The sequence below is a fragment of the Sparus aurata genome, chromosome 17 (genome assembly GCF_900880675.1).
Source record: "Sparus aurata chromosome 17, fSpaAur1.1, whole genome shotgun sequence".
NCBI classification, from domain to species: domain Eukaryota; kingdom Metazoa; phylum Chordata; class Actinopteri; order Spariformes; family Sparidae; genus Sparus; species Sparus aurata.
Genome location: NC_044203.1, coordinates 2417950 through 2430591, shown reverse-complemented (window position 1 = coordinate 2430591; position 12642 = coordinate 2417950). Strand labels below are relative to the sequence as shown.

Genomic DNA, 12642 nt, shown 5'->3' with positions numbered 1-12642 from the left:
TGGGTAACCATTTCTATGAAGCCCACTCTTATAACGCATTATGATGCGATCATAATACGGTTATAATGAGGTTATAATGATTTATAATTGGTGTTATAATTACTTGTACATGTCCATGATGTGTTGTAATAACAATTTTAAACAGATTATAATGTTTTTTTTATGATGTTTTATAAGGGTTCGACCATCATAATGTATCATAAAGTAGTATAACTAATCTCTCATGAACGCATTATAATCACTATTATTATACTTTATAACGTGATTATAATTCATTATAAGTGTGATGTCAAATAATAGCCGTATGAGAGTGTATAATGCTTAAACAGTGGTTATAAACCATTATAAGCGGTCATTGGATGATTTAAGTAAAGTGAGGACATTCTGGTGGCATCCAATGACCGCTTATAATGGTTTATAATATATATATATATATATATATATATATATATATATATGTATATATATATATATAAAAAAAAAATATATGTCAATATTATACTGTGTATCTACAATTGTACCTTATGGCTCTATCGTGGACACTTTTGGCCAATTGAAACCCATTAAAACCACATGTTTTAATTCCTTGTGATTTACAGTATAAAATCATATAATTTAGGTAAAATGGCTTTCATTCTAAACTCAACACTTGAAAATTTTAGTTTTTAATGTTTTTTACCAGATTGTGTCATTTGTCCATTTTTGGGCAAGGGAGCAATTTCAGTTAATATTCTTAGTTTCCACTAGGGGCGTATGATGGCTTCCTGCACTCCAATGGAGCAAATGAATGACACAATTTTGACATAGGTGTGATCCTAAGGATGTCAGGTAATGATGTGTGTTTGTGCATGAAAAAAATTTTTAGTATTAGCAAGATAAAGTGACATAAATTACAGTGTATCATACCATACAAGTTTTGGTGAATTACTCTTGGTACAGGTTATTGAGCTTTGAGTTTCCAAGGCAAACCTGGCTGTGATGCACAGGTTGAAAACACCTGTAACTTTGATCTTTTCATAAAAAAATGCCACACACAACTACACAATAGCCTTTACATTCTCAAATAGCTGCTCTCCAAAAAAAAGGATCACAGGTCATCTTGACCTCTGGCTTCTGGGGAAACAAAAACAAAGTCTGACACTGTTTATAAATCTGTCCTGGAGTTTTTGCAGGTGCAGTCAGTACTAATGCTATAAGTGAGCCTATCAGCTCCCAGATCCTTCTTTATCTGTAGGATGGCGAGAAGGTCATATGCCCTGACTGAAGCACTTGAGTATGTGATTGGCTCAGAGAGTAAAGATGGAGAGAAATCCTCTGCGGTTGAGGAGGAGAAATCTTCTACCCAAGATGAGGACACGTCCTCTCCTGAAGATGATGGGACATCTTCCTCAGAGGATGACAGCAACACCACTGATGACGACTTCCAGCCAGTGCCTGATTCCTCTTCCTCAGGGGAAGAGGACAGTACAGACACAGCGATGGAGGCCGATCAGCTGATGGCAGAGACAGAGGGGCTGGCGGGTGAGTGGATGTCTCGTCATGGGAAAATAATGTGGTTTCCCACTGCTGAAGAGACCCTGCACCACAATCCAGTATCCACTGGTTTCACCCCAGGGCCCACCCTGTATGCAGTTGCCCATATCAGCAACCTGAGGTCCGCCTTTGACCATTTTATTACAGAGGAGATCATTCAGCTGCTGTGCACCAACACAAACCTGCATGGGAGGCGAAGGTGTGAGGATTGGAAGAATGTGGATGAAGTGGAGATGAGAGTCTACATTGGGATTCTGATTCTGGCTGGCGTCTACCGCTCAAGACATGAAGCAACACGTGGCATGTGGGATGCCAAGACAGGACGGGCCATGTTTTGTGCCACGATGCCCCTCTACAGCTTCACTCAGATCAGCGCTAACATCTGCTTTGATGACAGGCTCTCCCACCTAGGACGCTTCAGGAATGATAAACTCGCTGCATTTTTCATCCTGCGGGAAAAGTGGGTTGCTTGCCTCCCCCTCTTATTTAATCCAGGGGTTGATGTGTGTGTGTTGACGAGCAGCATGTTGCATTCATAGGTCATTGTGGACTTCGACCAGTTGCGTGCACAGACCTTTTGAAAGGCAGGGGCGAAAGGCAAAGAAAGGGCACATACAGCAAGATCTTGCGAATGAATAGGGCACAGTAGCGCACGTTTTGGCTCCGAGGAGGGCACTTTAGTGCCTGATTTTGTCACCCAAGAGGGCAGTTTATCATGTTTTAACCAGCCAAGGGGGCAGTTTGTTGTGTTTTGCCAATCAAGAGAGCACTTTAACGCACTTTTTGGGTCCCAAGAGGGCGCTTCAGCGCGCGTTTTGGCTCCCAAGATGGTGTTTCAGCGCGCATTTTGGCTCCCAGGAGGGCACTTTAGCACGCATTTTGGCACCCAAGAGGGCACTTTAGTGTGCATTTTCCAACAATTAGGCCCATGCCCACCCCCCCCATGCACACCACTGACATCTACAATATATTCCCAACAAGCCTGCACAGTATGGCATTAAAATCTGGTTCACCTGTGATGTGGCAACCTCCTATGCCTGGAGCATGGAGATTTACATGGGAAAACGATTCCCAGTTAATTCTGGAATTGATTAAAATTTTGGATTTCATGATCAGGACTGATGTCAAATTTGAAAAAAGGAGCAAATATTTTCAGTATATAGTGTTTGTATATAGCATTTTGTAAGCAAACAGGAGGTGGACACTTTTGGCCATGCATAAGCTAAGAGGGAGTTTTTATGTTTTTTCTGCCACTGCACAAACAACTAATGAAGCATAAAAATCATTGATACTGCTTATTATTGACAACCATTTAGCTGCAATGATGGTTGAAGAATATTCAAATTCAATTCAAATTCAAAGAACTTTATTTTTCCGTTAGGAACTTCATTTGTAAAAAGAGTCAGTGCAGTGCAAATTTTAGACAAGATAAATAAGCAAATATATACATACAGGTGAATACAAATGTTGAAGAAAAAAAAAAAAAGAAAAAAATTAGAAGTACAAAAATGTTAAAAAGAGAAGGACACTCATCCACACGCTCACACACACACGAACACACACCCCCACACACAAGCCAGACTGGGTCAGCTGTTCAGTAATCTGATTGATGCTGGGACAAAGCTTGTCATGGCTCTCTTTGTTTTAAAAGTGAGGGATCTGTATCTCAGGCCTGAAGGTAGGAGACTATAGTGGCAATGTAGTGTGTGAGCAGTGTCTGAAGCTATCTGAAAACCTTTTTGTTTAGTCCGTCTATTGTAGATGCTGTGAAGTGATTCCTGTGCCAGTCCAATTATTTTACTGCTCATGTTTATGATTTTGTTAAACAAATTGGCATTTGAGGGGTTAAAAAATTAAAAATGAATTAATTTTTTGTACTTATGACAAGAACTGATATTAATTAAACATTTTATGCAGTAAAAGCATCAAAAAACATACAACATCCCAAAAATTACAGACTCAATCTGTTGGTGGCCATTTTTGGCCACGAACAAGCTGAGAGGGTAGTAAAAACGAACAAGGCCAGAGGGATATATATATATATATACACACACACACACACACACACATATATATTATTTTTCATGAGCTAAACTCAAACATCTAAAACTTTTTCTATATACAGAAAAGATTCATTTCTTTCAAATGTCATTCACAAATCTGTCTAAATCTGTGTTAGTGAGCACTTCTCCTTTGCCAAGATAATCCATCCCACCTCACAGGTGTAGCATATCAAGATGCTGATTATACAGCATGAATATTGCACAGGTGTGCCTTAGACTGGCCACAATAAAAGGCCACTCTGAAATGTGCAGTTTTGCTTTATTGGGGGGTCTGGGGGGGGGGGGGGTCAGAAAACTCAGGTAGCATGTATTATTTTGTAAAAACATGGTGATTTAATGCTATTCTCCCTTATAAATCATCTGCATTATGTTATCTTATAGGCATTTAAAGGGTTAAAATTCAGAATTTATATGAAATTTTAGTTTTCATGACCAGGACTGATGCAAATTTAAAAAACTGGGGAAAAAAGTGGAATTATTTTTATATATGTATTAGTTTTATAGCATTTTAGAAATGTAAACATGAAGTGGACACTTTTGGCCACGAACAAGCTGAGAGGGAGTTTTTATGTTTTTCTGTCACTGCACAAAAAACTAATGAAGCATAAAAATCATTGATACTGCTTATTATTGACACACATTAAGGTGCAATGATGGTTAAAGAATAATTCAGGTAGCATGTATTATTTTGTAAAAACATGCTGATTTAATGCTATTCTCCCTTACAAATCATCAGCATTATGTTATCTAATAGGCATTTAAAGGGTTAAAATTCTGAATTTGAATGAAATTTTAGTTTTCATGACAAGGACCGATGCAATTTTAAAAAACTGGTAAAAAAAAATTGAATTTTTTCAATATATATATTAGTTTTATAGCATTTTGAAAATGTAAACAGGAGGTGGACACTTTTGGCCACGAACAAGCTGAGAGGGAGTTTTTTCTACTTTGCCTTCCCTGCATAAAAATAACAATGCATAATAATCAATGTTGGTGTTAATCAGTTACATATCTCAGACTGTGTTATTGATAATACAAGATAAACCGGTAGCACTGAGAAGATAGGCAGTGATCATTTATGTGGTAGTTTTCCAACAAGCGCATTGTGCAAACAAATTGGCATTTGAGGGGTTAAAAAATTAAAAATGAATTAATTTTTTGTACTTATGACAAGAACTGATATTAATTAAACATTTTATGCAGTAAAAGCATCAAAAAACATACAAAATCCCAAAAATTACAGACTCAATCTGTTGGTGGCCATTTTTGGCCACGAACAAGCTGAGAGGGTAGTAAAAACGAACAAGGCCAGAGGGATAAATATATATATACACACACACACACACACACACACACACACACACACACACACATATATATTATTTTTCATGAGCTAAACTCAAAGATCTTAAACTTTTTCTATATACAGAAAAGATTCATTTCTTTCAAATGTCATTCACAAATCTGTCTAAATCTGTGTTAGTGAGCACTTCTCCTTTGCCAAGATAATCCATCCCACCTCACAGGTGTAGCATATCAAGATGCTGATTATACAGCATGAATATTGCACAGGTGTGCCTTAGACTGGCCACAATAAAAGGCCACTCTGAAATGTGCAGTTTTGCTTTATTGGGGGGTCTGGGGGGGGGGGGTCAGAAAACCAGTCAGCATCTGGTGTGACCACCATTTGCCTCACATCTGCTTCGCATTAAGTTGATCAGGTTGTTGATTGTGGCCTGTGGAATGTTGGTCCACTCCTCTTCAAAGGCTGTGAAAAGTTGCTGGATACTGGCAGGAACTGGAACACGCTGTTGTACATGTATCATATACGTGTCGTATCCAGAGCATCCCAAACATACTCGATGGGTACATACAGGAACTGTAGCCTTTTTTGTCATCATATTTTTCTGTTATATATTTTTTCTGTTTTTCTGTTATAAGGCAAATTTATTATCCTGGGGGGGTCAGTGAAGAACTGACTCATTGCAAAAAGACGACAAAATCATTCAGAGGTAATAAAAGCAGATGGCCCGAACTTGAAAACGTTCTTGAAGGCTGGGTGAACACACAGAGAGCAGATGGCCGAGGTGTTTCCACCATGCAGACACGACTGAAAGTCAAAACAATTGCCACCGAAAAGAAGATGGAAGATTTTAGTGGGCCATCGTTGTGTCTCAGATTTATGAGACAAAAAGGCCTGTCCATCAGGGCACGGACGACTCTGTGTCAGCAACTCCCTCCCGACTATGAGGAAAAAGTTACAAACTTCCGCAAATTCACTCAAACAAAGATAGCCGAGAATTCCATCAGACCAGACGAGATCATAAATATGGATGAAGTACCTGTGATGTTTGACCTGCCTCTCACTAGGACTGTTAACAAAAAAGGTGAATCGTCCGTCACACGGAAAACAACTGGCCATGAGAGAACGCATTTCACTTGTGTTCTGAGCTACACAGCATCTGGACAAAATCTTCCACCAATGGTGATTTTTAAGCGGATGACTATGCCAAAAGAAAAACTCCTGAAAGAAATTGTCGTGAAAGTCAACACGAAAGGGTGGATGACAGAAAGCCTGATGAAGGAATGGCTGACGGAGTGCTAGGGCAAGCGGCCGGGAGGATTTTGTCACAGAAAATAAGCATTGCTCGTTTTGAACAGCATGAGGGCCCATATAACAGATTCTGTGAAAGCAGCCATCAAGAGGACAACCTCAATTCCAGCTGTGATTCCTGGGGGCACAACGAAGTATTTGCAGCCACTCGACATCAGTGTAAATCGTGCATTTAAAGTGGCACTCTGAGTTGAGTGGGAGGCTTGGATGAGCGACAAGAAATCATTCACCAAAACTGGCCGCATGCGAAGAGCAACTTTTGCTCAAGTCTGCCAGTGGATCCTGACAGTGTGGAGCAGTGTGAAAAAATCCACGATCACCAACGGGTTTCGAAAGGCTGGAATGCTGTGTGATGAAGAGGACAGCACAAGCACAAATTCACCTCGAGACGAAAGTGACATTGAGAGCGACAACTAAAGAAAGACTGAGAAAGTGTGTGACGAAGTCATTCTGAGGCTGTTCAATTCCAACACTGAAGAAAATGACTTGTCATGACTTGACAGTGGTTTTAGTGCGCAGGAGGAAGATGAAGATAGCGATCAATGACTCTTCTAGTAGGCTAACGGCCTACGGCTAGTAGGCTGGTTATTTTTTTAACCCAGCTGTGTTACTGCCGTTTTACTGCCGTTTTACTGCCATGTTACAGACACTGTTTGGAAAAAAGCATTTATTTAATTAGAAATTTAAAAAATCTTTGTTTAACATCTTTCTGTATAAATATCTCATGTTACAACATGGACACCTGTGGCTTATAGACAAGTGCGGCCTATATATATCCAATTTTTTTTTTTTTTTTTTTAAATTAGTTGGTTCGGCTTATATTCAGGTGCGCTCAATAGTCTGGAAATTACGGTACATGAAATAAAATACAGTGCAAGATCACTACATGGAGAGGCCAAGATAAGCAGTAGTCCAAAAGTCCAGTGTGCCAAAGAAGCAGAAAGTGCAATAGTGACGTAATTTAGAGCGAATTCAGAATATTAATGGCAGTCCATACAAAGGAGAGTTTGTAACATTTGGCCCTATGGGTGGGAACTCTATACCTTCTACCTGAGGGTAGAGGCACAAACTCTCTATAGAGGGGGTGGTCATCACAGTCCAAAATGGCCAGAGCCTTCCTCAGAACATGACGGTCGTATAAGTCACGGAGTGGAGCCTGCTTCACTCCTATAACCTTGCCAGCAACACTAACAAACTGACCCAGCTTGTTTCGCTCAGCAAGGTTAAGGTTGCCAAACCATACAATAACAGAAAAAAACAGGACTGACTCAATAAAAGATTTATAAAACAATGTCATCATTTTTGTGCATACATTAAACATGAGACGCTGTTAGACCTTCTTATGGATACCCTCTGCATTAGTCTGGAAACATAATTTATTATAAAGCACAGTTCCTTGGTATTTGTAGCTTTCCACTAGTTCCACCTCCAATCCCCCTATCTTTGTAGGCTTGGAACTAGGTGCAGACCTTCTAAAATCAATTACCATGTCCTTGGTTTTGGACATGTTAAGTTCCAGATAGGACTCTTCACACCAAATGACAAAGTCATTCACCACTGGGCCATGATCTACTTATCCTCCCTTTAGCAGGCTAATTATGACAGAGTCAGCCGCAAACTTGATGATTTCTCTGTTGTTGATTTTGTCTAACTTCTGCAACTTTTGGTGTATATTTTTTTATTTTTTTTATTTAGTTTATTTAACAGGGACAATGCACGGCTCTCAGCCGTACCAGAATTAGCTCCTCGCTAAATTTCATCTGTATAATGTACAAGAGAGGTGAAAGCACACACCCCTGGGGAGAATCAGTGGAAGAGTAGAGCTTTTCAGAGAGAACACTATTGACTCTAACACACTGTGACCTATGTGTCATAAAATCTAAAATCCAACCAATAATGTTAAAATCAAGTTTAAGTTCGTAGAGAAGTTTCTCGGCAAGCAGAAACCAATGAAAAGAAGCCTAGCATGGGACATGGGGCTCTCAAGGTGGTGGTACAGGCTGTTCAGCAACGTCAGAGTGGCAACCTCCACACCTCTACCAACTCTATATGAAAACTGCATGGGGTCTAAGGACCCCTGCACCTGCATCTGAATCACCTGCTTCATCACCTTCTCAAACACCTTCATGACTAGAGTGAGGGTGAGAGCTGCAGGTCTAAAATCATTTTGGGCTTTGGGATTAGAGCACTTTGCAACAGGGACAACAATGGAGTGTTCCCAAATAACAGGAATCCTCTGTTTCTCTAGGCATTCCACAAATATGTAATGGAAAATGCAAATTTTAGTATCGATCCGATACCAAGTAATTACAGGGCCAGTACTGCAGATACCTATACTGATACTGATACATTTTACTTTAAAATTCCTGATCATTGAATGATGTTGTAATTTTGCCTTTAATTAGTTGATCATGATTATGATAATAATGAAACACAGGACAAAGTTTTTAGCCAAATAAGAAAGTAATATTTAACATAATTAAATCTATAACCTATCTGCATGTAGCCTAAATAGGAATACTAATGTTCCTTCAACAGATACACAAAAGGGTTATTATATTCTGCCATATTTATACTTCAGAGTGAACCTTAGTGAGCGGAGTGAGAGAGGTGAAGAGGAGCACTGTGCATAAGGACTGAGAGGAATGCTGCGCTCACACAAACTCTATGAAGAAATACAAGTGATTTGCTGAACTTATAGAAGAGAAACTACACCAAAAAAATGATCTCATCGTGCTAGTATTGATCAGATACCAATACTCACCTTGGTATCGATACTACCGATATTTGGAACGATCCGCCCACCCCTAGAAAATGCCCCCCAGTTGCTCCACACAGATCTCAAGTACCTTGCCACAAATCTGATCTGGGCCTGGGCTCTTTCTACTGTGAGACTGCTTGAGTAACCTAACCACAAACCCAGTGTCAATATTTATATTATTAGGGGATGACTTAGTCATATGCAGTAGGTGATTTGTTAATTTTTAACAGGGGGTATGGCCCAATTGGAACACCACCCTGCCCCGACACACCCAAAGGACATTGTTGCAGGACGCCTTAACCATAACCGTGACATTTCTAATTCTACAATTCCATTTTATCCAGTTATCTTCCTTCTCTCCGTACTACAATTGTCTTTTTATGACTGTATTAAAGTAATGAGAAAATACACCTATAAATTGTATGCAGTGGACTGAGTTTATTCAGGCAGGGTTTTCTCATGTTTCTCACAATACACTACAAGCAAGGTCATTTTAAGTTACATGACCCACATGACCCCTTTTAACCATCTAAATTCCTTAAAGGACACACATAATAGTATGACCGGGTGGACAGGTGATATACTGATGAATCCCTGATAGTGTCCCCTTCAGTTTGCCATGGTTAAAATCCCCCAAAATAAAGCTAAGAGAGTCCGGAGAGATAGGTTGGAGGAGCTGAACCACCTTAAAGTCTGTGTAAAGCAGCCATAAATTTGTGTTATGAGTTTGTCACAACACAGAAACATGTGTCATTGACCACTCAGCCACATTAGAAAGATGAAAAAAAACAAAACAATGCTAAGTATATAAAATAAGGTCTCAAAATCATGGAAAAACAAGCACTTCTCTCTGCTGTGAAATGCTGGGGGTGCGTCAGTTAGAGGCGCTGGAACCAAGCCCACGAGCGGGAGGGGAGCCACGTCCGTGTACTGTACAAGGACGTAACCTACAGTCAGAGCCGGCCCTGGGCATAGGCAGTATAGGCAAATGCTAGGGTTGCCGTCTTACAGGGGGTGCCGAAAATTGGGGAGAAAAAATAAATATCTATATATATATATATCTTAGTGCTGGGCATAGATACATTTTTTTTTATCTAGATCAATCTCACTGCAATATTGAAGTTAATCTAGATTAATCTAGATTAAAATGGCTCATTTGAATTCTGATGAAGGCTTTCAAAATATGTATGTGCTTCTTAAATAATGACCAGAAGTAAGTCCTTGAGAATGGGTTTCTCAGGCCAGCTGGTCCATTAGACCAGGAGCCCATCTCCTGTTTCGAAAATGCATCAAAAACTGCTTGATAAAGCTACTATGATAATTGGTAATGAACATATTAAATAATGTTCAGTAAGATGTACTTGTATTAATGTTATTGTTTATTCAGTTAAACACAAAATAACCAGTAGGCAATTTCAACAACCCCCATTTCTGGGATAATATGACATTAATTAAACAACTGTAGGCCTACATGAGAGGTCATGAAGAACTGTTTACAGTCAGTAATTTTGTGACATGGCTGGAGTCAATCAGTCCAACCTCTACTTCTCCTTCTTCCACCAGTCACTCAGACAGACCAGCTTGTTCACATTTTCTGGTGACAAACTAGCCGCCAACTTCTCCTCTTTCGCGGCTTTCTCTGTGGCGTGCTGTACATTGATTCTCCTTACGATAGTTGGCCTCGCAGGTAGTTTGTAAGATGGGTCACCTGTGGCCGCCTGGAGAAGAAGCTCCAGCCCCTCATCTTCAACCACGCTGATAGGCCAGCAGTTGAGGGCAATCCACTGAGCTAGGAGGTTTGTTAGCTTAGCTGATAGAGCTGTGCTGAAGGGCTTGCCTCGGTTGCATTCGAACATTGTAGTTTGACGAACACGACTTTTCCCTACATCAATGCTTGCCCCGGCACCTTCCACTTCAGCTAAGGGATGCTTCGCGTTTAGGTGGTACTTCAGACTCGACGAACTCCTACAATAAACTAATTCCGCTTTGCACAAGGTGCGTACAACCTTAGTCTTGTCGAGGTCTCCATTGGGAATCTTCTTGAAAAAAAATTTGCCCTGAAGCAACCCGGGCTTCACAGCAGCAGCCATGTCAGCTGACGTTTGATGTGATTCACACGCGTTCAGACTTGTTCATGCCCCGGCCCCCACAGCGTAATTCGGGCAGGTCAGAGCCTTCTGGGCCAGGTATACATCCACGCTCGGCCAGGTCAGAGCCTTCTGGGCTACATCCGCGCTAAAATATCAAAGTGAAATTCATAGCTTGCTCACTATGTTGAGCCAGCTCCCAGACCCAACTTTGAGAATAGATTAACGGTGATAATTTTCTTATCACGCGATAAGAGTCTTGCGTTAACGCAGCACGTTAACGCCGTTAACGGCCCGGCACAAATATATATATATATATCTTACCAGTATGTCATAGCAAGGACTTTTAAATGACGGAGAGGCCTTTTTCCTATAGTAACAATGGAAGCTAGAAGCGTCATCGGATGGACCCAGCCCTACCTGTTTGAGCCATCAGAGCCAGAAACTGACTCTGAGTCAGACACTGATAGTGCTCAGCCTCTTTCCTCACAGTCCATGTTTTACATTACACACAAACGTAAAACCCCAGTCTACATATAATTCCTTGTCATAGCTACATTGGTGCACATAAAATATTATCTGTAGATTATCATTGTGCTGTTAGATGGACTCCGCTCAGAGAATGAGGCCAAATCATATCATGATTAAATGCAATAACACTTGCTAACATTACATGGGCATGACAGGATGCACAATGTGAAATCAATTTCAGGATTTGCACCTTCAGCAAAATGCATTTAATTGCCCAAATGTACAATATTTATAACATAAGCACACACTTACACTCTCCTGAGAGCACCTGTTGTCGGCGGGACAGAGAGGGTCGATGGTGGGCACAAAATGCCGGTGGCCCTGATTATAGCACCCGATGTCGGCGGGACGGGAGGATACAAGCCGGTGGCGGGCATGTAATGCCGGTGGCCGTGATGGTGGCACCCACTGTCAGCGCTGTCGGCGGGACGGGAGGATGCAAGCCGGGGACGGGGAGTGTAGGTTCGGCCCCACTGACCAGTGTCAACGGACTCTTCAGATATCCAGACTTTACCTGGTGATAGTTGTTGTAACTATCGGGGGTAAAGTGGACACTGCAGAGACGGGTATTGGTGGTGATTTTGAACTCTCCACAGTAGCTCCTCTTGACTAAATCGATCCACCGTTTCCTTAAGTTGTCGTCCTTAGGAAACTTAAATAAGCTAACAGCGCTTTACCCTGCACACTGTGGCATCCAGGAAAGATGCAGGAGCGATGTGGAGGAGACATGACTGTTTAGCTGACTGGTTGACTGCTTAGCTAGCTGCAAACTATTGAAAGAGATGCTCTCCAAGACTCGAGAGCGAGCGGAAAAAACACAGAGGCTAATGCGCTGAATGTATTTATACCGTGTCCGCAGCAGGGCCGGGTTTATGCAAATCACGCGGCCATGATTTCTGACCCGCCCATTAAATCCCGAACACAGACATTTTGAAACACAGTTTGTGAGCCTAGCTCCACAATTACATTTTTAAATGGTTGAATGGCTTTTTACATGTTTTAAGGAAATACATTTATGACCTATTTAATGTGTTTAGAAGAAAATGGCTGAAT

General features: G+C 40.8%; 1 protein-coding gene across 3 annotated transcripts in view; it reads left to right on the top strand.

Annotated features, from left to right (window-relative positions):
- The window catches only part of cdk14 (cyclin dependent kinase 14), a 485271-nt gene that overhangs the window by 244844 nt on the left and 227785 nt on the right, over window positions 1-12642 (top strand). The gene's annotated exons all lie outside the window — the stretch shown is intronic.